Raw genomic sequence first — 24803 nt, 5'->3', positions numbered from 1 at the left:
ACAACTCAAAAGAAAAGCTGGTAAAAGAACAGGACTTTTGAAGAAGAGGAAAATTACAGACCACAAACATGAAAATATGCTCAAGCTTAATACTAATCTGGGAAATGCCCATTAGAGTCACAGTAAAATCCATTCTATACCCATCAGTTTCACAAAAATTAGAAAGTCTGGTAATACTGATTGTTGGCAGAATGTAGATCAATGCAATGTGTTATACATCATTAATGAGAGTGGAAATTGGTACAGCCACTATGGAACACAAGTTGGCATCATCTTGTAAAGCTAACCTTAGAATACAACCCAGCTGTTATATTCTTAGGCATATATTCTTGAATAGTGCTTTTTCACTTAGAAGAATAACCTGGCATATTTTCAAAAATACAGTCATGCATCACCCAAAAACAGAGATACATTCTGAGAAATGCACTGTCAGGTGATTTCATTGTGTGAACATCATAGAGTGCACTTACCCAAACCTACACAGTAGAGCCTAGTCCACACCCAGGTTTAGATTGCTGTCTACTGTCCCTAGGCTACAAACCTGTACAGTATGTTACTGTATTGAATACTGTAGGCAACAGAAACACAGCGGTAATTACTCGTGTATCTAAACATAGGAATGGTACAGTGAAAACCTGGTATTATAATCATATGGGACCACAGTTGTATATGCGGTCTGTGGTTGACCAAAATGTCATTATGCAACACATGACCCTATAAAGCTCTCTAGGCCTCATCCCCAGAGACATAGATTTGTTGGGCCTGCAATGAAGCCCCAGCATTTGTATCATAAGAAGCCGGCTAGGTGATTCTTGTCATCAGAGAAATTTGAGAACATCCTAGAGCCTATTCAAAGTAGTGCTGGTTCTCACACCAGCACAGCAGCGTCCCCTGGAAGCTTACTAGGAATGCAGACACTCAGGCCCCACTTCTAACCTCCTAAAGATGAATCTTCACCTGCACATTGAGGTTGGAGAAGTTCTGTCTTGGAGGAGTGCTTTTTCAGAGTGCAGGCTGTATCCCTAGGTCATACCACAGTGGCATTTGTTTTAATGAAAGAGAATAGAAAAGAAACATAAAAATGCATTTTAAATGAAAAGATATGGGTTGTATCATGTAATAACTACGTAACAATGAAAATACATTTCATGCTGCATTTAAAGGGTTTGAAAAATGCATTCCTAGAGAAATTCTTCCCAGTGGGCACCAGGAGACACGAGCAGAAATGTCTTTACTAGCCTTATTGTCAAAAGAATAAAAAAGAAAAGCAAGGAAACAATCCAAATATTTACTGAGCCAAGAGCAGATAAATATCCCTACAATGGAAAGTTAGACCACATAATTAGCCATAGCTATGAGCTATATACTGTGTTTCAGAAACACATAGTATTGAATAAAAAAAAAACAAGTCCCACAGGACTACTATGATGCAATCTTATAAAACTGAAAAACATGCAAAAGGAAACGGTTTAAGAATACCTACGTATGTGATAAAACTGTTTTAATAACAAAGAGAAGAGCAAAGGAAAAATTTACATAAAAATGAAGATATTGGCTACCTCTGTCCTGGAGACACAGAGATAAAATGAGCGGAAGACTACAATTAGGGGAGAAGGTTCTAGAAGTATTCTGTGTTTAAGATGGGAAGTTGTTTATTGCTATGCTGCACAATTTATGTAGGTTACATATGTCCTTTGTTTGTATCAACTATTACATAACTTCAGAAAACATTATTACAGGAAAGGCATGAATATCCTAGAAAGATTGTTGGCTCTTTGACATTTCCTTCCTGGAGAACAGTATATCTTGGTTCTTCTGAGAGATGTACAATGGTTACTACTAGGCAGACTTGAAGGAAGCAAGATCATACGTCATTAAAGATTCAGTAGTTCCACAGATACCCCCATGGGATGGAGTACTCTGACTTGAAAAGGGTTACAAAGCAACGCTCCTTCAAAACACACAATAATAGGCTTCCTACCAGTTGTTTTCTTATCCCTGAAACTAGACCTTGGTTGCTAAAAGCTGAGCTTCACACTTGAGTGCAGCCTGGCTCTGACACTTGGGTACAGTTGTTGCTCCCCCTCCCCTCACCCAAACTTCTGAATCTCATTCTTGGAAACTTAGCACTAGCTCTGAAATGGAACTCAGGGCTGTCACATCAGGAGGAAGAGAGCAGTCAGGCAGGTGACCATCCAAGGCCACAGTAAACTCATGTGGCACCTCTGTGCAATTAGAAAAGAGAGCCCCCTTCCTTCCTCAAGACACTTATTTTCACCTGTTGGAAAACAACCACAAAAATACACAAATCTACAAGGCTTATGTTTATGTAAGTTTCATGATAAAAAGATATGCTTTCTACCTGATATATGTATATGCTGTGCACACTGAAAGTCCTTAGAGAATGTATTTATAATTAACAATTTCAGAATTTACGATGAACCAAGCCTCAAAAAGTGAATGTACTATGAGGTATGCATGTTGACAGGAGTGTATGATGGTTTTTTTTTTTTTTTTTTTTTTTAGGAAACTAATACCATTTACTCATTTACCAGAGTTCAATATTCATATTCACACTTAAACTACATTTTCTCCAAGGTTCATATTCCAGTTATTCCCTGCTAACTTATCTGTCCCTCCAGCCACTGCCAGAATGCCTTCCTGATGTGACAGTTCATCTGCAACAATCAAAGGACTTCTAATTCATGCTCTTATCATCTGACCGAAATAAAAAGTCTTCCCATTAATAAGTCACAACTATGAAAGTGATCGCAGAACCCTTCTTGGTTTCCATACTAGTCAAGCAAATCTATCTGATGTACTTTAAATAAAGTCCTTCCTCCAAAATTAGTATCTCTGTTCAGACTGATCCAATATGCAAACAGCAGCATCTTTTTATCTGCCAAAAAGTAGTCTTCAATTCCTTTTAGTCTTAGTTCAAAATCAAATCCCCTTATGACGATTCCTTCTTAGTTGCAATAAAAACTCACAGACTTGGTCGGGCGCGGTGGCTCACGCCTGTAATCCCAGCACTTTGGGAGGCCGAGGTGGGTGGATCACAAGGTCAGGAGTTCGAGACCAGTCTGGCCAACATAGTGAAACCCCGTATCTACTAAAAATACAAAAAAACAGCCGGGTGTGGCAGTGTGTGCCTGTAATTTCAGCTACTTGGGAGGCTGAGGCAGGAGAATCACATGAACCCAAGAGGTGGAGGTTGCAATGAGCAGAGATTGTACCACTGCACTCCATGCTAGGCGACAATGTGGGATTTCATCTCAAAAAAAAAAAAAAAAAAGAAAAGAAAGAAAGAGAAAAAACCTCACAGGCTTTCATAGACTCACATGGTCAAGATCCCAGTATATATATGTTAATTATGTTTCTCTATGTCTTACTGCATTCTGTAACAATCAAGTTACATATCTCATCCCATTAACATGAATCTTTATCCTGGAAAATGCCTATGTTTGTTAATCAACACATTTGGTAAAAGGATACTAGCAGAGTATAATACATAGTGAACATTTAGATCAGTTCCTTTGTCTCATAAATCAACTCTAGAAATACCTCTGTTTCTGCAGTGTTTACCTATTTTCTGTGAAAAGCCTTTCCAAGTTTCCGTGTTGCGACTCACATCTCTGTTGTGCTTTTCTGTTTTAAGGAAGTCACACAGGCACGATGAACAAGGCTTTCACTCACCACTGGAACTGTTCGGTTTTTGCCTGGGCTCCTTGGTGACATTTCCAAAGCGTAAAGTTCATCACTCTAGAAGGAGCACCACTGCTACACTCAAAATTAGAATCTTGAGTTGTTTCTATACAGTGGAACAAACAGGCTGCAGTTTATCCCATAGATGAACTTTACAAGGAAACTGTTGTATGAAACGAATATGAGTCTGCAGTAAAAGACTTCCTTGATATTTATTTCTGACTATATGAAACAGGAGGAGGCAAAATGATTCTCACAGAGTTTTTCAGAACTGTCAAGAATTGGTTTGGAATGGGTTTGACCTTTTGTAACCCTCATAAAGCTACGATATCCACAAAAAGCCTTGGAAGTTTGGAACTGGTATTTTACCCAGGGCAAAAGTGAATCCAAACTATTCACTCTTTGCTACAGAAGTAATGTGATTAGTGATGAAAACAGTGAATCAAATACAATTTCAGTTTTACCTATATGTAACTATCACCTCTAGTTAATACTAAGCAGGTAAGTGTTATTTAAAATGTTTTTTACCTATTTAGAGCCTCCTATTTTGGTATTTACAATCTTCTTATGATTAGACTGTTTTCTGCTTAAAGTTGTTTACAAGTCTGTACAAATGGTTTCAGAAAAGACCACACTCAACTCTGCTAGATTGACGGCTATACTGTAATTATTCCTCTATGTTTTCACCAACAACTTAAAAAAAAAAGACTTCCTCAATTTAAAACAGCATATGATTGATAAGTTAGTTCTTATTTAAAACCTAGGTTTTCCATCCTGCTCATCTTCCAGGGAAGCGTGGGAAATGAGATGACAGAAAACTCAGTTCCAGCAGAAGAGTGTGTTCTCAGCACCCTACTGACAACTGGGATGGCAGGGCAGGAGGAGGTGTGCTACAGAAAAAATGAACCCGCCACTTTTATTTTAAAAAGACAGAAAGAAGGAAAACACGAGTTCTAACTTGAAATTATTTCTGTTCCAAATAAAACAACTTAAAAAAAACCAAGCTTGCTCCTTTAGTAAAGAGCAGTTTACCTCTCCGTTGAATTATCTTCTTATTTTGCTACCAAATTTGTTCCATTTTAGTGTCAATTTTTCCCTAAACATAGTTTTTGTGTGGGATCAACTCCATTTTCCCACCAAGGTCAGACGACTTTGCAATACTTTTCTATCCCTCTCAAGCCTAAGGTAATTTGAGTAAGGTCAATTTGCTGATTTAAAAAATACAAAGGCAATGTGGATGTTTTTCACTGTTTTCCTGGAAGCCAGGGAATCAATCATTTATTTACTGAAAAGGGATGGATTCATATTCACTTATTCTAACACTCTTGGAGGCCTGTCATCTGTACCATAGCCCTTCAAGAGGAGTCTATTACATGTGTTTATGAATGGTTACCCCAAACTTCCTTTCCAAATTAACTTTGGTCTCTTGATTCTATAGCACTCAACTGGAAAAAGTTCCAGACATCCTTGATCTCCACAGTCCACCAACATGAGAAGAGTGTGGGTTGCACAGCCCCAGGAGTCCCTGGCCGATTCATCCATGTACCACACCCATCTTACCCCCTTCCCTCTTGGTTCTGACATTCAGCTATTATGGTGGGAGGTTGAGGAGCACTGTTGGGGATGAGGGTGAGGTGGAGTTTTATAAAGCTCTCCAGGTGACTCAGAGACCACCCTTATTCCACCTGGTCACAAATCCCTGAATGGGAAACATGTACACACATATACTGTATTACTAACTTAACAACTAGAGAACGTGCATTGTGTGACTGATATAAAACAGCACATTCTTGTTCCTTGGTGTTATCCTCTTTTTCAAAATTTGCTGTTTTTGCAGGTATTACTTTCTTGAATACAATAACAATGTAACTGTCACAAAATAAGAATTATCATATAGCTAATTCTTCATTAAACTTAATAAAATGAATCACAGTTTGATGTGCATATCTTTCATTTTTAATTATTTATTTGCCACAAAAACTTTTTTTATTAACACCAAGTATGTTTCCTTGAAATGCTGCTTAAAAGTGGCTTAAAAATTATGGAACACATTGAATCATCTTAATAAGGTAAACCATTCACTTGCCATCTAGTATTCCATTTAATTTAAAATGTTTATGATTCTTACCATGTTGAAAATTAACTAAAAATTTTCATGAGGATCCACAGCTATTAATTCCAATGGGTTATAGATATGATAAATAATTTAAAAAGTCTTAGTTTTGTTCATTCTTTCTGAAGTTGAATTCTCAGGGAAGAATCAAATCTTTCAAATTAAAAAAACCCTTCATTTGGTCTAGTGATCACTTGAAGTTCTAGACACCTTCTCGCTTATTAATACCTTGTTGCAAGAGTACATGGTGGGCCGATGTAGCGGGGAACACTCCTTGAGCAAGTGTGGGGAGGCGGTGATGCTTACCTTTGACTTGGAGGCCAGGAGTTTGGGTCTGGAGGACAGCCACATATTATTATTAATATCTCATTTATACCATGAATGATGCAACTGCACAAAGTCAATCTGACCACACTGGGAATACTGGGGAATGCTGGCCTCTGAAATTAGATCTTCTTGTGGGGAAGGGGAAGGCAGGGAGAATAAATGATATCATGGAAAAAAAGATAATGGATTCAAGCAAGGAAACCACATCAAGGAGGACCTCGAGACACACAGACTGGGGCCCTGGGGAGGGGCTGGGATAGGGAATCACACCTCCTCCCTGACTGCTCCCTCCCTCCCCAGCTGCAAGTTGGGAACTAATTTAGAAATCTAAACACAAGAATGCTGACGTAGGATGGATACAAGATAGAAAATAGACGCAAGATACATAGAGGATAAGTGGTATACTCAGCTATGCATTAGTATGTCGAGGTTTAAGAAGGTCAACAAATAATTGTCTTCTCTTTCAGGTTCTCAACTGAGAGATACACATGCCTACTGATCTTAGACAAATGAAGATTTCACTAATAATAGACTGTTTACTGTATTAGTCTGTTCTCATGCTGCTATGAGGAAATACCCAAGACTGGATAATTTATAATGAAAAGAGATTTCATTGACTCATAATTCTGTATGGTTGGATGGTTGGGGAGATCTCAGGAAACTTACAATCATGGCAGAAGGTATTTCTTCACAGGGTGGCAGCAGGGAGAATGAGTGCCAGCAGGGAAATGACAAGCACTTACAAAACCATCAGATCTCGTGATACTCACTCACTATTATGAGAACAGCATGGAGGAAACCGCCCCCATGATCCGATTACCTCCCCATGGTACCACCCTTGACATGTAAGGATTACAATTCAAGATGAGATTTTGGGTGGAGACTCGGCCAAACCATATCAATTACTGACATAGGTGAGTGAAGAAAGAATACTTGATTTGTGGAAGTCTGCTATTACAATAATTCTTAGTTTTCCTCACTTAAGGCCCTTTTTTCAACAGCTTTTTGAGCTATAGTTAATATTGTCATACAATCCACCCATGTAAAGTGTACAATTCAATAGTTTTAAGTACATTCACAGAGCTATGTGACCATCACCACAATCTATGTTGGGAACATTTCCAAAAAGAGAATCCACATCCATTAGCAGTCACTCCCATTTCCCACAACCATCACCACCCTGTGCCCTTGCAATAACTAATCTACCTCCCATCTCTACAGGCTTCCTACTCTGGGTATTTCATGTAACTAGAATCATACAAAATGTGGTCTGTTGTAACTGGCTTCCTTCTACTCAGCACAATGTTCCCAAAGTTCATCCATGTTGTAGCATGTAGCAGACTTTACTCCTCTTTATTGCCAGGTAATATTCCACTGGGTAGATATACCACATTGTTTTTAAGCCATTCATCAGCTGATGAGAACTATATGTTGTTCCCACTTTTTGGCCATTACGACAAATGTTGCTGTGAACATTCGTGTATAAGTTTTGTTTTGAGATAGTCCCACATTGTCACCCAGGCTGGAGTACAGTGGTGCAATCACAGCTGACTGCAACCTCTGCCTCCCAGGCTCAAGTGATCCCCCCACCTCAGCCTTTTGAGTAGATGGGACCACAGGTACATGCCATCATGTCCAGCTAATTTTTGTATTTTTTATTAGAGATAGAATTTCACTATGCGGCCCAGGCTGGTCTTAAACTCCTCAGCTTTAAGGGAGGCCTGCCTTGGCCTCCCAAAGTGTTGGTATGAACAGGTATAAGCCACCACGCCTGGCTTATATACAAGTTTTGTGTGGACACATGTTTTCATATGTGCTAGGTATACTGTTGGGTACCTAACTAGAAGTCGAATTACTGGGTCGGATGATAATTCTGTCTAACCATCTGAGGAACTGTCAGACTGTTTTCTGAAGTGGGTGTATTATTTTACATTCCCACCAGCAATATATGAGGGATTCAATTTTTCTACATCCTGGCCAACACTTGTTATTTTCAATATTTTTTGATAGAAATCCTAGTGGGTATAAAGTCGTATCTCATGGTTTTGGTTTTCATTTTCTGGTTTTTTGTGTTTTGTTTTTTTTTTTTTTGGACAGAGTCTTGCTCTGTTGCCCAGGTTGGAGTGCAGTGGCATGATCTTGGCTCACTGCAACCTCTGTCGCCTGGGTTCAAGCGATTCTCCTGCCTCAGCCTCCCGAGTAACTGGGATTACAGACACCTACCACCATGCCTGGCTAACTTTTGTATTTTTAGTAGAGATGGGCTTTCACCATGTTGGCCAGGTATTTTTAGTAGAGATGAGGTTTCACCATGTGGGCCAGGCTGATCTGGAACGCCTGACCCAAAGTGATTCACCCACTTTGGCCTCCCAAAGTGATTACAGGCACGATATATTTATCATTGTGCTAGCGTGTCTTGATTACTGCAACTGTGTAGTGAATCCACTCTTGAGTCGTATTTACACATCCTCCATTCACTGATGATCCAAGCACTCTCCACTCCCACCTAGGGATGGTTAATTTACCTCTAGTTGTAGAAAAGAGCATTTGTGTCCCGTGGACAATGCCCAGAAGAAACTGATTAAATATCTTCAGTTCCCTTTTCAAATGTCATCTATTCAATGAATCATTGCTCTCATAGGACAAAGTGAGAGCTCACCAAGATTCTCCCCTGAACAAACTCTTATCAGGCCCTGGTGAGCTCTCTTGTTGACTAGGCCTCAACTCTGGCCTATAAAGACTTCAACAAACACTAACACAGTTTCTAAAAGCTCAAGGCTTCATCCGTAGGATGATCCTAGCGCCTCTGAGAGTGCCTGCCTGAGAAAACTCCAGACAGAGAATTTGTTGTTTGTTCCGGCAATTACTTGAAGATAGGGCCCCTGTCTCCCAGTCTTAGAGGGTGCAGGAGCCCAGTCTCTGCCGAAGAGTAGAAACCTAACTTCCGTCAGCACTGGCTAACAAACCCAGATGGCTTCACATGAATTAACCCTCCCTTTCTGCTTTTTATAATTTTTCGCTTCCCTGACTCTCCTGAGACCCAGCTCGCCCCCTCCACTCCCTACTCCCTAATTCTCCTTTATAAATGCCCAGTCCTCTCTGCACAAATCGAGGTCGACCTTAGATCATGCTGAACTCTTTTTCCCATTGCAAGAATGATTACTGATTAAAATCTGTCTTTGCCACTTTAACTAGTGTCCAGCTTTGTTTATCTTTGATAGAGAGTAGGAGAGGGAGGAGGGTTGGGGAGGCGGCCCTGACTTCTCCATGGAAGCATCAGGATTGGAGGATAAGCATTCTTCCCAACATGGAGAACAATGTGAAAAAGAAGTAAAAAAATAAATAAAAACTAAATAGCATACCTCAAAAAAAAAAAAAAAAAAAAAACAGCATCAGTACACTCAAGTCTCATTTCTAAGTAAACTTAGAATAGCAAACATATAATAAAGATGCTACCATAGGACCAAATAGCTGAAAGAGGGGAGAGACATTCCAGGCAGAGCGGACCATACTGATGAAGATATAGTATCAGATGATCACACAGCCTGTTTGGGTAGCAGACTAAAACCACGGCTTCAGGTTAACATTAAGAAATTCTACCAGTGACTAAGAAGCTCCCAGGCAGGGAGCAGAATCTGTGGCACATACTAGGTATATTACTAAGAAACAGGGCCAGGTACCACCATAGACAGGCACCTGGTTGCTTGCTAGGGCTCATAAGTTAGGATCTGATCTCCTCATGTATCACCAAGATAAAACAGGCTATACAGGAACCAGAAGCAAGGGAACTAGGTGCTGAGCTGCACGTTCTCTCCACATCTCCCTTGCATGAGGTCAGCAAAGGGCCTGAAGACAGTAGAGGATCATGCCTATGTGCTGGGCCCAGTGCACCCAGCTGTGGGGAACAGAGGTCTGAGGACCTGGGAAGCAGACACAATAAGCAGCCTGTAGGCGGCTGAGACGGAGTGAAGAGGGGAAGCCTGCAGAAAGGGGAGTTGGAGGGTCTACAGAGGGAACTGTCTTGGTGATGAGTACATGAAGCCCAGACCAGGAAAATGGCAACATGAGAAACAAACCACAGGCTACGACCAATTAGGTGGGCAGGCGCACAGCAGGAAGGTGGGAAAAGGGACAGGAAAAAGACACCCAAAAAGCTAGCTCAAACTGAAGGCAGCATTGCCAGGACAGGGGACAAAGGGAGGAGAGCTTAGGTTGAGATGCCTCCCACTGCTTGCTGCTGAAATATCCACGAAGGACACCCGGCGTGTCATTTATACTAGATCTGAAGCTCAAGGGTAGGGGAGAAGGAGTCAGAGGTTATGTGATTGTTCAAGCCAGCAACACAGATGGCGATTCCAAGAAAAGTATTTAAAAAGAACAGAGGGATAATGAAAAAGACCACATTTGCTGTAATAAAGTACAGTTGATTTTGTTTTTCTTTTAAGATTCTTCAAGGCATCTGCCCTCTCATATGAAACTGACAGTAATAAGATATTAAGAGTTATAATTTTTAAACCATTCATTCTTCGATATATGCCAGTTTCAGTATATTATTTTACAATACGTTTTACTTAAATTTTAAAAGAAGATAAATACGTTTTTAGTCAAGTGAAGAATTTTCAACTCTGAACTAAAGCCAACAGCTATTCAGATTTTTATATTTGGTACACACTTAATAGTTACACATTTTAGAGAATGCCTCATTTAAATTCTAATGTATTTTAATAAGCAATGAAAAAAATCACTCAGTATATATTTTTTCTTAAATTACCCCTAGTGCTTGATTACTCCTCCACAATCGAAATCGTCTTAAATATGAATGATACAAAACAAGACTACAGCCTGAATGTCTAACACAGAGATTTTAGCTGCTTATTTAAGATGACATACCTAGCTATTCAGTAATCACTTTATAATAACCCCTTTCATTTCCAAATCTACTTAGCCATCAGCCTGCAGTGAGGAAAAAGCTGGCAGCAGTTTTTACAACTGCACATTCGTTTTACATTTCATGACAAGCTAATTCTAGAGAGTTCTAAAGACAGACAAGCATGGGCCCTTGTGATTTTCTTTCCTTTGCATGAAGGAAACATCTGTCTAGCTGATAAGTGAAAGATAAAAGAGTACAGACATATACTTTTCACTTCACCCTTGTGGCAGTGACAGTTTGCCCCATTGCACCCTAGGTGCCACAGTACAGATCTAAGTCAACAAAGAGTAACTAGGTCTCACGATTGTTCATCTGGTTAAGCCAACTCAAGCTCTGCTGCGGGGACTTCGAATCATAGGATGGCCAGCTTTTCATAAGAAGTCCTGAGTCTAAATGCTGCACAAACACACTGCAGGACATTGCTCACACATCTTGTAAGAAAGAAGATATAATCATACTGTAGTAGAAATGACAAATACGTTTGGCCTTTTTTTTTTTCTTTTGGTCACACATGGTGCATCTCAGTTCAGACTAACTCAAAGACATGGCTTTAATGATGCCTGTCATTAACTTCAAAGCCCCACCAAATGTCAAGTGTGTGTCTGTATACCACCGAGGAGCTGAAAGAGTAAAATGGCTTTCAAGGCAGTATTTAATCCAATCCATAATCCACACCTGAGCTTTAAGCTCTTGGTTTATGCTTTTAAGGCTGCCATGAAAATCACCTGGTAAAATAATAAACCATGGTATCTATCTTTACAGATATTAGTAGCTCCCTCCTTGAGCAAAGCCAGGCACACATGTTGTTTATAACGTGGTACAGAAATAAATGGGAAATGCTATTTCATACATCAGTCTGAAGAAGATGTAGAAGGACATTGCTGCTATCACTGCCTTGTATAGCTGCTGACAAACTACATTAATTCCAAGTCATTACCGCCAGCAGTGTTAGCTAAGTGGAGGATGTGAGACAAGACTTCACTGAACCCAAGTGACAAGACTGCATGGTCACATAAATCTATGCTAAAGAAATGTTATCAATTAATGCTGCACGGCTAAATAGCAGAGTTAATTTTTTTAAATGGAGAGATTCTGATAGGCGTAATCAACTTGAGCCAAGGAATACAGGATGAAATCAATTTTAGCACGTTAACTTTCAAATGCAGAAACTGATAAACGAAGAACATTTTCCAGATCAACTGGTGATATAACTTTGAACTGCTCAGTGCATCCAGGTCCAGAATGAACAGAAATAGTTCTCTCATCAAGTAATTATATGTTTACTGTTTTAAACATCTGGCAAAAAGGTACAATAGAACACAGATGCGAAAATTTAAAAACTTGAGATTAAAAGGTAACAAATGAAAAGAAACTCACTTTTAGTTTTCTACTGAACCTTTTTTTTCTAGTTCCTCACATAAAAATATGTATCACTGTTTACAAACAAATCTGTGATTCTGTTCTTTAAATCTTACCACTTTCAATGACCTTGAACTATTCCTTATTCCTTTAACTCAAATCAGCTTTTGGTTGATTTGACACATAACTTTAATAATCACACCCATACCATGAGCCCAACATGAGCTTACACTTTGTCATATCCAACGATCCTATGGGAAGTAGGATTAGTGCCCCTGGACCTGGGTAACCACACAAATAGAAAAATAATTCTCAATGGGAAGATGACTAGGAGGAGAGTAAGAACAACAGGTTTCATGCTTGGCTGCACACATCAAGCACAGATATGTGGTAGATATTCTAAGAAAGCGTGCCAGCCAGAACTTTACCCTCCACACGCTCAAACACAATACACCCAAAAGTCTCCACATGGAATGCATCCAATCCTCTTCTTCTGGGGAAATCAACCCTGAAAGGCTTCATTTCTTCTATCTCATAAAATGACTACTTCTTTGGTAAAGCCAAGAACAAAAAAACATTTGAAATGTCTAATCCTAACTTGTTCCATTGGCTTACAATATGCTGTTTGCAATATATCTGAAAAGGTTTTTGTTTTCTTAATTGGGGTTTTCAATTATTTCTGAGCAGGGCACGGGTATCCATGGATAAAAGAAAGGTCCTTCTCATAATTTTAAAGTCTCAAGAACTTCTCCAGTCTTATCTACACTGCCTGTCACCTCTAAAATCTTCTACCCTGGAAAATAATAGGGATCTATAATTTTAGTTAGACATGGGCAATAATTGCAAGAGATCTACTGTACAACATTGTGACTGTAGTTAATGACAATGTATTCTATACTTGAAAATCGCTGGGAGAGTAGATTTTAAGTATTCTCACTACACAAAAAAAATGATGTATGAGAGGTGATGTATGAGAGGTTATTTTGCTCAACGTAGCCATTCCACAAAGTACACACATTTCAAAGCATGTTTTATACCATATATGTGCAATTTTTGTCAATTTAAAAATGTGTAAAAGAAATAAAACCAAAAATACCCATCTTAGCAGGTATCAAATACCACACTTTGAATAATAAAGATAATCTCTACCATTTTTTGAACACTTATTATAGAATCAAACAGTATTCTAAACTGGTATACTTAAATATTTTTAAGAAAAACAAGCATAAAAGGAATGATTCTAAAATAACATTTAAACTTTGTGGAAATATTAAGATGGATCTTCTTTAATTTTAATTAAAAAACAAATCTGAACAAGTATTATACTGTTGAGGAGAGAAATACAGTAAAGGTTCCTACAACTTTTTATGAAGCTTCATTTCCTTATGCATGGGTTATATGCATATAAAATAATATATAAGATTTAACAGGTATTTGCAATTCTGACAACTGCATTTTATTAACTGTCAAAGGCTGGTTTCTAGATAATAAATCTGGTATATTCTAATAATGCAAGTATTAAAAATCTCTTACAGAATTATGAATTTGGTAATTACTTCTGAGTTGCATAAAATCATAAAATGTATCAGATTTTCTCTAATATAATTCTGGCAAAAAAAACCTAAAAATAATTCCAGTTATTTACTAATATTAAGACCAGTTCAAGATGTTACAAAGGCACACTTTACTATGGATTATACTCCTCCAACTAACTCTAGCAAATATCCCAATTCTGGCTATGTGCATATTTCAATCATTTTGCAGTTTCCAGAATTAAAACTAGGGGTAGGGGGTAAGACAGAGACTTGCATAATAGCAATCAAGAGGATGACTAAAGGGCTGCTGGAAATACTATGAACACTGTGACTATAAGATAATTGGAAATATGGCTACGTGCTAAAAACCCAAAAAGCTGGCCAGGCACAAAAAGCTGGCTCACGCCTGTAGTAATCCCAGCACTTGGAAAGGCCGAGTTGGGTGAATCACTTCAGGCTAGGAGTCGGAGACCAGCCTGGCCAACAAGGTGAAATCCCGTCTCTACTAAAAATACAAAAATTAGCTAGGCATGGTGGCACACGCTTGTTAATTCCAGCTACTTGGGAGGCTGAGGCACAAGAATCACTTGAACCTGGGAAGAGGAGGTTGCAGTGAGCTGAGATTGCACCACTGCACTCCAGCCTGGGCGACAGAATGAGACTCTATCTCAAATAACACACACACACACACACACACACACACACACACAATCTAAAAGCTGATTGAGGAAAAAGTAAAAACAAAACCCAGAAAGCTGGGTTTTTAAAACTGCACAGGTTCCTGTCTTCCTCCTACCCTCTCAACTGTTTCTCACTAAAACCAATGAAAATATGATTAATATGACGATTAATTTTGTTCTAAATTCCAGAGATCAAGTCCATTTCAGGGATAAATCTGAAGATACCAGGGCCCAGTGGAAGACAGAGATAGCCAAGTGTCTCTATTCTAAAAGATTCACAAATAGTATTTGGGGAGAAATCTTCTTTCATTCAATAAATAGTAATTGATTATGCACCATAAATTAACAAGTGATAAAAACATGAAAAAGACAAGAAGCTCAGAGTCTATTACACCAGTCAAACATACATAATTTTAATATACCATAGGAACTGCAAAAGTAGAACCGTGTTTAAGGTCAAACGGTGACATACAAAAAGGAGGAAAACACCAAAATTATTAGATAAATGTCACTGATCAGGAGCTAACATACAACACTATGGCTCCCACCTCTGCACCCTTCCACATGCTTTTTGGGTGTGTGGATTTCTCGCTAGTCCATCACTATCTCCGACCTCCTCTTCTCAGATTAGCAGAGTACTACCACTGAATCCACACTCAGCCTTTAAAGAACACCCCAGAATTAACTTAAGAAAATGAACTCACTTAAAATTTTACAAATCAGAATTGGACTGAGAAAAAAAAATAATCAGAGAATTGGAAACGAAAAGATTTGTGAAGCTAGGATATTAGAGAAAGTATACTTACAGGAATTCAGACTATTTCATTTACATATACATTAGACTCATTTCCCAAAATGAGCAATTTAGTACCTCAAGAGAAATGGGTATTTTCAGTAACTGCAGTTAACTAAATATAGGCTTCTCACACTTAAGATGTTGAATCAGCAACAGAAGGACAGTATGCTTTCTCATTAATTAAATAGTAAAATCAGGTTTAAAAAGGAAAGGGAGACTTTTCAAACATGTAAAGAAGCCATTATCTGAAGCAGAAAATATTTTTCCTCACAAGTACATTTCTGATAGCCTGGAAATTAGTAAAGATAAAAGAACTTTATTTCCGGTTAAGTAGTTGAGAAGATGTGACAATTGTAACTAATGAAGGTTTTAAGTGTGAGGAGAGGCTACAAAAAGTACAGGGATGTTCAAGAAACCTTTAGTCTGACAATACAGCCCTAAAAATAGACTTTTCTCCTTATCTTAGATTTTTTTAAAATTATACTTTATGTTCTATGGTACATGTGCAAAACGTGCAGGTTTATTACATATGTATACATGTGCCATGTTGGTGTGCTGCACCCATTAACTCATCATTTACTTTAGGTATATCTCCTAATGCTATCCCTCCCCACTCCCCACACCCTACATCAGGTCCTGGTATGTGATGTTCCCCTTCCTGTGTCCAAGCGATCTCATTGTTCAATTCCCACCTATGAGTGAGAACATGCGGTGTTTGGTTTTCTGTTCTTGTGATAGTTTGCTGAGAATGATGGTTTCCAGCTGCATCCATGTCCCTACAAAGGACACAAACTCATCCCTTTTCATGGCTGCATAGTATTCCATCGTGTATATGTGCCACATTTTCTTAATCCAGTCTGTCATTGATGGATATTTGAGTTGGTTCCAAGTCTTTGCTATTGTGAATAGTGCCGCAATAAACATACGTGTGCATGTATCTTTATAGCACCATGATTTATAATCCTTTGGGTATATACCCAGTAATGAGATGGCTGGGTCAAATGGTATTTCTAGTTCTAGATCCTTGAGGAATGTCTTCCACAATGGTTGAACTAGTTTACGGTCCCACCAACAGTGTAAAAGTGTTCCTATTTCCCCACATCCTCTCCAGTACCGGTTGTTTCCTGACTTTTTAATGATTGCCATTCTAACTGGTATGAGATGGTATCTCATTGTGGTTTTGATTTGCATTTCTCTGATGGCTAGTGATGATGAGCATTTTTTCATGTGTCTCTTGGCTACATAAATGTCTTCTTTTGAGAAGTGTCTGTTCATATCCTTTGCCCACTTTTTGATGGGGTTGTTTTTTTCTTGTAAGTTTGTTTGACTTCTTTGTAGGTTCTGGATATTAGCTCTTTGTCACATGAGTAGATTGCAAAATTTTCTCCCATTCTGTAGGTTGCCTGTTCACTCTGTTGGTAGTTTCTTTTGCTGTGCAGAAGCTCTTCAGTTTAATTAGATCCCATTTGTCAATTTTGGCTTTTGCTGCCATTGCTTTTGGTGATTTAGACATGAAGTCCTTGCCCATGCCTATGTCCTCAATGCCTAGGTTTTTTTTCTAGGGTTTTTATGGTTTTAGGTCTAACATTTAAGTCTCTAATCCATCTTGAATTAATTTTTGTATAAGGTGTAAGGAAGGGATCCAGTTTCAGCTTTCTACTTATGGCTAGCCAGTTTTCCCAGCACCATTTATTAAATAGGGAATTCTTTCCCCATTTCTTGTTTTTGTCAGGTTTGTCAAAGATCAGATGGTTGTAGATATGTGGTATTATTTCTGAGGGCTCTGTTCTGTTCCATTGGTCTGTATCTCTGTTTTGGTACCAGTACCATGCTGTTTTGGTTACTGTAGCCTTGTAGTATAGTTTGAATCAGGTAGTGTGATGCCTCCAGCTTTGTTCTTTTGGCTTAGGATTGTTTATTGAACTTCATATATTACTTATACACAACACCCATATTTTGTCCAGATCATTCATTTCTGGCTGAGAGAATCATTTGCTTAGGGAATGATTTCTTTCATAAAACAAGGAGCCCATAATCCCAGTGGAGGAAGTTCATTAAGCATAAACCTTAGCACTGATAAACACCCAGTAAACAGCAACTTTCCTGCATTTAAAATTTATGCCACTGTAGACATGAGAAAACCTATATTTGCATAATCAGTTGTAAATACGTCCATCTTTGAGCCACAACAACACATATCCAATTTGGATATACCCACATTACATTTGCACTCAAGTGAAGCATCCAAATTAAATCTTCAATGTTGCAGGAGCTCAGACAACAAGAGAGGAAATGGCACAGAAGTCAGAGAGTGCCTAAGACACTTGCCTGGTTCTGCAAACTGGTCTTAAATCCATCCATGGTTAACGACATCTCTGAGAAATCATAACTTTTAATGCATGTATAGCTGAGTGCCCACACATTACATTCTGTCCACAAAAAATCATTGTATGCTGCAGTCAAAATAATAAAGTCACTTGGGAACAAAGTACTTTCCATTTACTATCTTTGCACCTTAGCCAGTCCTCCTCCCTTGAGGAACTCCCTTGAGGATCTCAAGTTTCCCTTGAGAAACTACATAGGAAAAGAGGTCTTCTACCGACAGCCTTGGTTCCCACTGTTTTAGTGTTAAAAAAGGAACAAAGGACAATTTAGTACAACTACTTACCCAATGCATAAGCCCCTCTATAAAAGTCTCTAAAAGGTTACTTTGTCTTCTGTCTCAGCATGCACTGCCTTGGGGAAGTAGTTGCTGCTTGGGACAAATCAGAGTGTAGAGTATTTTCTATTGTGCCAGAACAACCTCCTTGAACCAACCCATTTTTTCCTTTGAAACCAAACAAAATAATTTTTATCCTTCTGTTTCCCGGAGGTACCCTGACGCATGCCAGGGGATACCATGATCCCCCAAGTCTTCCTTTCTCACAGTAAACACCACCGGTTGATGCAGCCTCCAGCATGATGTGGCTACTCAGCCTGAAACTATCCTTTTCCGTTGTATTTCAATAATATTTGGAGTGTGTACTCCATTTTGGCATCTCATTCTTACTGAGGCATAGGTGCTTTGTCTAAGATACTCAATAAGATATACACTGAGGCATAATAAATGTCAGTATTCTAAAATCATTTCAAGTAGCTTATTTCCTTAGTCACCTTGAACCTCAATTGTTTAAAAAACAGAGTTGTTAAAAAATAATTGAGATAGGAAATACTGTACATATTTAATGTATACAGTGTGATGAATTTGGATATGTCCATGTGCCCCTGTACCACAATCAAGGTAATAAACATATCTGTCATCTCCAAAAGTTTCCTTGTACCTCTCCAGTTTGTGTTTATTTCTTTTGTGGACAGAACACGTTAACATGGGATCTGCCCTCTTTTTATAGGTACGGTCAGCCCTCCATATCTGCGATTTCTGCATCTGCAGATTCAGCCAACCTTGGGCCAAAAATAATGAGAAAAAAATTAAAAATAATACAAATAAAAAACAATACAGTATAAGAACTATTTACACAGTATTTACATTGTATTGGGTATTATAAACAATCTAGAGATGCCTTAAAGGCTATAGGAGGGTGTGCACATGGCACACCATTTTATATCAGGGACTTAAGTAGATGCAGATTTTAGTGTCCTGGTGGGGAAGAGGGGGGCAGTCTTGGAACTAATCCCCCATGGATACTGAGGGATGATTATACTTTTTCTGCATGATTTGCAGGTTATTTTTCTTCACAGATAAATAAACCTAAGCATTAAACTTTTTGTTCAATTTAGCTGAAATATCCAAGCCAAAGTTTGAAGGTGCATCCTGGTTTCTCATTGCCGTTTATAATAAAATGGAAGTGGAAAAGAGATGAATGGAGAAAGAAACTGTTAAGCCAAAGACATCAGCACTTGATAGTTTGGAAGATTCCTGGCTATGCAGATTGCAAAGGATATTAAAATTAGGCTGTCCACTGTGGAGAAAGGTGCTCTGGAGAGAGGGTCAAGGGAATGGCTGGACAGCCATTTGCTAAGGGGATTATGTGTGTGACTCATGGAGCCAATCAGCCATGTCAGCAGAAGACAGGAATAAGAATGGGGTTATCCTCGAAAATTCCATGGAGGCCTCTCTTGTTTAATGACCTGGATCCTCTAACATACACAGGAGACCCACTAGGCTTATGGAAATGTTGCATCAGCACAAACACTACCAGCTTGGACAGAATGAGGACAGAGACGGGATGAGATGAAGGAAGGCTGTCAGACTTCTGGAATTCTACAGGAAGAAAACAGGCTGATAGAGCTACTTGGCTGAAAATATATACTATTGTTCAAGGAAAAGGAAAACAATCCCTAGGGGACAGCCTCGAACCCAGAGGCAGAAGCCGGCAGAACTGTGAGCCAGAGTGCAGCACTGGGCCACAGAGTATTATTCTTAGGCTCTGAAATACAATGGAGTTTGCTCTGCTGGATTTTAAACTAGCTTGGGTCTTGTGGCCCCTTTATTCCTTCCAATTTCTCCTTTGTGGAACTAGGGTATCTATCCTAGGCCTGTCCCACCATTGTATTTTAGAAGCAGATAACTTTTTTTTTTACTTTCACAGGTATACAGATGAATGGGGATTTTGCCCACAGATGGATCATGTCCAGAGGCTCAGCCATATCTGGTTCAGATGATTTAGATGATGAAACTTGGTATTTCTGAGCTGAAGATATTTAAATGGGATTTTGGATTTAGACTGGACACTATAGTGGGTTGAGACTTTTAGGGATGTTGGGATAGGGTGAATGTATTTTACACATGGGATGGGGGACGTTTTGGGGTCAGAGGGTGGGCTGAGTAGTGGCTCCCCAAAAGATAAGTCTGTGTCCCAAAACCTGTGAATGTGACCTAGTTTGGGGGAAAAAAAATCTTTCCACATGTAATTAATGTAAAGATCTAGAGATGAAGAGACCATCCTAGATCACATGGGTTGACCTTAAATCCAAGAATCTGCACTTTTCTGGAGACACACAAGGGAGATTTGAAAGCCAAATGCAGTGAAGGCCACATGAAGATGGAGGCAGAGACTGGAGTGGTGGAACCATGAACCAGCGGTTGGCAAGAACCACCAGAAGCTGGAAGAAGCAAGGGATGGAATCTGCCCTAAAGCTTCTGAAAGGAGCACGGCCCTGCCAACACCTTGATTTCAGACTTCCGCAGGCTGTGTGAGAATACATTTCTGTTGCCTTAAGTTAGAAGTTTGTGTTAGGAAGTTAGAAATTTGTTACAATAACCAGTAAAAGGTTATTCGTCCATAATACAGGTACTATCATTTAAAAACAAACTTTTCGATTCGATAGACATTAACAAATCTACACAGTGATGTCCCACAGAATGATATTCTGGACAATGACGAACTGTGTATAAGACAGTGGTCCCATAAGATTATAATACATTTTTACTGTACCTTTTCTACACAAATGCTTACCATTGTGTTACAGTTGCCTGTAGTATTCAGTACAGTCACATGCTGTGCAGGTTTGCAGCCTACGAGCAATGGGTCACACCATACACCCTGGGTGTGTAGTTGGCTCTACCATCTAGGTTTGTGTCTGTGCACTCTACGATGCCTGCACAATCATGAAATGGCCAGAGACACATTCTCAGAGTATATCCTTATTGTTGGGTGACACATGACTGTACAGTGTCTATACATATAGTGTATACTATACATATATATACTATACATACCCTATATGTATAGTGTCTATACACTATATGTGTATAGTGTCCGTACATATATAGTATTTACATCTGTGCTGAGAGCTGGTGCTGACTTTTAAAATATGTTTAACAGGTATTTTTATCTCTATTTTCACAAATTGCCTGTTACAGTCCTTTGCCCATTTTATATTATAGTATTCATTTTTTTAATTGATTTTTTAAGACCCTATAATAGACTGAAGTTATTTTTACTTCAAATTTAAAACTTTTTCTCTAGGTTGTCATTTGCCCTTCTCTTTAAAAAATAGTTTCGTACAAATAGATGTAAAACTACGTAGTCAAATTCAGCAATCTTTTATTTAATGATGTTGAATTTTGAGATCATACTGAGAAGAATCTCAGGCTTTTCAATGCTCAAAACTACAAAAAATATTTGCCTATCCTTTTTTTTTTTTTTTTTTTAGTACTTCCAAGGCTTCATTTGTTTCAGTTAAAGCTTAATCTCTACGAGGTTAAACCTCAGTATATATTGGTTAAACCTTAATCTATACGGGGTTAATCTAATTGTATTTTTTTCCAAATGATAATTCTGCTGCCCCAAACCAGTTAGTAAATAACTCATTTCTGGTTTCCTATTGTATACTCTTTATTGCTACTGTAAATGAAATCTTAATTATATTTTCTATGAAGATTATAGGAAAGCTAGGAACAGCAGTGGAAACAACACTAAGAGGAAATGTTATATTGGACTAACTGCGTAACAGGCACTATTATGAGGTTTCACATACAATAATTTATTTCATATGCACCACATCCCCATTTTCACACATGAGGAAACTGAGGCACAAATGTTAAAAGACTTGCCCAAGTTTGCATAACTGATCGGTAGTAGGGCCACAATTAGAATCCAAGCAATGTGGCTCCAGACTTACTGGTTTTTATATGTTACTTTGTAACTATGTATTTGCTGGACTTTTGTAACAGTTTTAATTGATTTTCAGTAGTTTCTTCTACATTTTCCAGGAAGAGAATACTATGAACAACAATGACTAATAATTTTGTCTCCTTTTTTTAACATTATTTTTCCCCTAATTTATTGAATGCCAAATAGTTCCCAAATACTGCATAACTGTGCATCCTCTCTATCATAGGACACTGATGGTCGCCATATTTGCAAGTATTTTGCATGTTATCAGTGTCTTCACTGTTTATCTCTCGCTCCTTCTCTCTACTTGGCTAACTCAGGCCTTCATTTTTTTTTTTTTTTTTTTTTTTGAGGCGGAGTCTCGCTCTGTCGCCCAGGCTGGAGTGCAGTGAGGCAATCTCGGCTCACTGCAAGCTCCGCCTCCCGGGTTCACGCCATTCTCCTGCCTCAGCCTCCTGAGTAGCTGGGACTACAGGCGCCTGCCACTGTACCCGGCTAATTTTTTGTATTTTTAATAGAGACAGGGTTTCACCGTGGTCTCGATCTCCTGACCTTGTGATTTGCCCGCCTCGGCCTCCCAAAATGCTGGGATTACAGGCGTGAGCCACCGCGCCCGACCAGGCCTTCATTTTTCACCAACTTCTGAATGAGGCCAAGCTCGACTGGCTTAGAAAAGATTGCTGATTGGCTTGTGTTCAGCAACTTCCAAATTAAATTACAGCCCTCTATTACAGCAGCCAGACATCTGCCGGACACTTGGCAGAGTCCCTTTGAGTGGGGTGGTGTGGCTACCTCTTACTCCTCTGCCTATTGTTTCCTCCTGTCAGGCTCTATAGTGCTGCAAACATGCCTTAGTTTGAACTCCAATGTCTTTCTGTAATTCATTCACTTAAGGTGCAAGAGGAAGATCCATTTTTGCCCTGAGTTTTTTGCAGAACGAGCTTGCTGTCCAGACTGCTTTGTTCCTGGCATTTTCATTAATTCCACACATACTGCATCTGACAGAATTACTGCTGTGTTTGTTGACAGGCTCCTCTGGCCTCCAAATATCAAACGCATGATGTCCCTATCAAACTTGACACCTGTTTTTCATTCCCAGACATTGATTTTCCACCCACTAGCCAACATATTTCATAGAAAAAGCTGTTAGCACTATCTGCAAAGTATTGATTGCAGCAACACTGAAATCCCTACCTGAAAATTTACAGCCTTAATTTCCAGAAGGTTACATCAGTTATCTTCAAGTGGGTGAAGATTTAAGAGTGTGATCAGCATGTGCTAACTGAAGTGTTTACTACCGAACAGCCTATGCAACACGAAACTTACACCAAAAAAGCAAAGATAGAAATAAATATTAAATAATTGCTTAAGTTTCTCAAAGATCAAATGAATGGGCAACTGTTTTCCAAGGAGGGAGTAAAATACAAACAAGCACACACTCTTCCAAAAATGGAGAAAAAAGATTCAAAGTATAAAGAAAACACAAGTGTTCAATGTCAAAATTTAGGAAAATTTTGGGTAGTACACAGGCATTTTATTCTACCATTAATGGTATAAACTCGTCTTTTGTGAGATTTTATGACACAGAATTTGTGATTTTTTAATATACAACATATACAAAGAATCTTTCCGAAGTTTAATAACTGTCTCATTCATCAATCAACATACCGAGGACCTACGGTGTACCTGTCACCATACTAAGAATGTCAGTTGAATCACCTCACGTTGTCTTTGGATTATTTGTAAAGTTGATGCTATTTCACATACATTTTGAGAGAAGATACCTAATTTTGGGGATCCCATCTATCTTCTACACAGAACAGAGAAAAAGTTTTCAATAACGGAATTGAAATAACTTAATATTTCAAAATGTATTATACTAAAATAGACGGATGAACTTCAAAATAAGCCCAGGGTCCACAGGCTATTACTACTGGAACACACACTAAGAAATGCCACTAGCATGGTCACTTTGACATAGTATTCCTTATGCGTGGTTTTGAGCAAATCCTCACACTGACAGACCATGGTGGTGGGGAGAACTCTCGGACACTCCCTTGAAATCATGTTGAGAAACCACTGTTTCAGGGACTAGGCTCTCACATCACTTTCCACTCCATTCTGCCTACAGCAACAATTACTTGGTACCCAGCTTAAGGCCTCAAACTATGTTCAGTGCTGCTGGGAAAATTAAAGACATATAAGATACAACTTTCATGCTCAAAAAGTATCTTCTTTGATGGTGGGCATGAATGTAATCTACACGGACTATGTGAATAAAGATGGCATCTGATGTCCACACTGTATTGTACAAAGCATATGCAGTATCTTCCTTGAAGGTTCTGAGAAGAGAGACATAACGCAGATTGACAGCAACTTGTGTGCTTTTTAAAGATGGTGACACCTGTGCTCTTGCTTAAAGGAATGGATTGGTCTGTGCTGTTCACTTGGCAGGGAAAAAGAAGGAACACATCTGGGTAAGGATAACATCACTAGCAAAAGGTCACGGTGCATGGAATGCAACTGGATCACAGGGCTGAGGCATGCAGACAGGCCACCTCAGCCACACGGACAGTCAGATCAGCCACACGGATGGTCAGATCACACAGTGGGCAGTAAAGTTTCAATCTCGTCCTGTGGACATTGGGAAGACATGAGGAGGAAAACACTCAATACAGCCAGTAAGTATTTCCTGCAGGCTCACTGTGTGCCAGGCACTATATTGATGCTGGAGATACTAA

General features: G+C 39.0%; 1 protein-coding gene and 1 long non-coding RNA gene across 13 annotated transcripts in view; one reads left to right on the top strand and one right to left on the bottom strand.

Moving 5' to 3' along the window:
• PTPRM (protein tyrosine phosphatase receptor type M) overlaps positions 1–24803 on the bottom strand; it is an 864300-nt gene that overhangs the window by 361879 nt on the left and 477618 nt on the right. The gene's annotated exons all lie outside the window — the stretch shown is intronic.
• On the top strand, positions 2996–14480 carry LOC117064130. Its single transcript, XR_004429274.1, has 2 exons — positions 2996–3047; positions 14408–14480. It is a non-coding gene; the product is annotated as an uncharacterized LOC117064130 (long non-coding RNA).

The sequence above is a fragment of the Trachypithecus francoisi genome, unplaced genomic scaffold, assembly GCF_009764315.1.
Source record: "Trachypithecus francoisi isolate TF-2019V2 unplaced genomic scaffold, Tfra_2.0 Lachesis_group19, whole genome shotgun sequence".
NCBI lineage: Eukaryota > Metazoa > Chordata > Mammalia > Primates > Cercopithecidae > Trachypithecus > Trachypithecus francoisi.
This window is presented reverse-complemented; position numbering and strand designations above follow the sequence as displayed.